General features: G+C 36.2%; 1 pseudogene; it reads right to left on the bottom strand.

The window, feature by feature from the left end:
* Positions 1-830: 830 nt before the first annotated feature.
* On the bottom strand, positions 831-2108 carry LOC111149353 (annotated as a pseudogene).
* Positions 2109-2345: the final 237 nt, after the last annotated feature.

Here is a 2345-nt window from a genome sequence, read left to right as displayed (position 1 = left end):
AGGCAGGCAGAGAGAGAGAGAGGAGGAAGCAGGCTCCCCACCGAGCAGGGATCCTGATGTGAGGCTCGATCCCAAGACCCTGGGATCATGACCTGAGCCGAAGGCAGAGGCTTCAACCCACTGAGCCACCCAGGTGCCCCAATATTCTTCAAATTTGGACAAAAATGTCCAAATATGGACATTTATCCATATAAATATATCTCCACCAACTTCTGCTATGTAATATTCTATTCGATAGCTATGCCAAATTTATCAATTCTTCTGTAAATAGATGTTTGATTTTTTCTAGTTCTTACTATTAAAAACAAAACTTTCTTCCATTTTTTTTGTTTTTATCCTATTGTATCTATAATTTTGTCCCCATTGTTTTTGTTTATTTATTTTGAGATAAAAAGGAAAGGTGTTAGTTAAAATCTTTACAATAAAATCATTATGATTATAAATTTATTTAGTTAAATATGTACACATGACATAGTATTTTAAAAAATAATGGAAATGAATAGTTTTTCAACCAAATCTAATGCACAAATATACCATTTTTTAGAAGATAATGCCAGTTTAGCATTCTTAAACAGCTGTGTGAGACAATGGCTCTGCTTTGTGTAAAACATGATAACCAAAATTAAGAAAAACTCTGCAAAATTCTCTAGTTCCCCAAAGAAATTACTAAAAAAAGAAGATAATAAAAGAAAAAAAAAAGATGTACACTCGAGCTTGACTGTATACAGAGGCTAGAAAGACCAGCTGTACTGTAACCCCCATATCTGCTAAGTAAGTCCTTGTATATCTTTACTTTGAAGTTAATCGTTCAAGTCCTAGCGATTGTGCTTTTATGCAGTTACATGGCCAATAAACCAGATATTGTCATAAAGATGCCCTACAAAATCTTTACTAATGTTTTGAGCAGCACAACAGGTATTTAGAATAAATTCTCTTTTTGACATTTTGTTCTTCAGGTGAGGGCTAATGAGGTCAATAGAACGTAGAATCATGTTTCATTGTTTGCATATAAAAAGACATCAGAAATTAATCATGTACTGTACTAACTGTACATAATCATGTACTGTGACTAACATAACATAATAAAATAAAATAAAAAGTAAGTAAGTAAATAAATAAATAAAACCTATTTAAAAAAAAAGTAGAATCAAAGAGTCACAGTAGGGGGCACCTCACATCAAGCTCAAGTCTGCTTGATTCTCTTTTTCCCTCTCTTTCTGCCCTTCCCCCCACTCTTTCTCTTTAAAATAAATAAACAAGAAAAAATGAGTAGTATATATATAGTATATAGACCACATCAAGACTAAGGCCAAATTCTTGTATTAAATCGGGGTTACAAGCACAGAACCTATGTGAGAATTTTGTTAGGAGAGTTCCAAGGGCTCCCCACACTCTCTTCAGGGGCATAGATATGACGAAAAAATTCCCTCAGTGGATTGGGCAAGAATTGATTTCTAAAATTATGTAATGTTACAAAGTCCTCCAAGACATCTCTCTTTTCATCAAGGGAGTCTCAGTTTTGTTTTGTTTTGTTTTGTTTTTCCAATTTGGTCCTCTTGTACAGAAGATAAACTTTGTTGAATCATCTAAGATACCCTTGGACAGAAAGTAGTTTACTCTGTCCTCTGGGTTAGCAGTGAAAGTGAGGTTGCCTTCATCCAGCTGCATATACTATTTTCTGAAACAAAATCCCAGAGATGTGTTGTTATTATATATGGAAGAGTGACCCCAAGTGGATTTACATAGGGAAGGGAAGTTCATCTTTCACAAGGTCCTGCCAAACACATGAAGCTAAGCAGAGGTCAGTTGCATTCAGGTAGAACAAGATGGTAAGGCTTAGCTTGGGGGCAACATTTCCAAATTAATGAATCCTTCCTGTTCTTTAGATTTCTGTGCCCTCAAAATATTTTATATGTATATGTATATGTATATATATATATACATATACATATATATGCCTCCTTGGACTTGTTTACAATGACTGGTGTTAGAAATGTTGCTGGCAGCCATCCTCCTGCTCTGTTCTCTGCTGACGTAGCTTTCTGTACTATCCCTTCCTGCTGTTGCTGCTGTTTTCTGGACACCCTCTGTAGCCCCTGACCCATCTGCAAGCCCTTAGAAGCTGGGTCACATGATTGTGGAGGTCAGTGAGGGAAGTATGGAATCTGTAGGGCAGGCTGTCAAAAAGGGCAGGCTGGAACTCTCTGAAATGGGCTGAAACTGTGGTCCGCAAGCAAAATTTCTTCTTTTGGGCGTCTGCATTATTTTCAAACTGTTTCTCCTGTCGTCTTTCTTTGTTGATCTGTCCTTCTCAAATTTTTTCTCTTTTAGTAGGCTTTAAGAAA

Source organism: Enhydra lutris, unplaced genomic scaffold (assembly GCF_002288905.1).
Source record: "Enhydra lutris kenyoni isolate GAN:26980312 unplaced genomic scaffold, ASM228890v2 scaffoldscaffold21, whole genome shotgun sequence".
NCBI lineage: Eukaryota > Metazoa > Chordata > Mammalia > Carnivora > Mustelidae > Enhydra > Enhydra lutris.
This window is presented reverse-complemented; position numbering and strand designations above follow the sequence as displayed.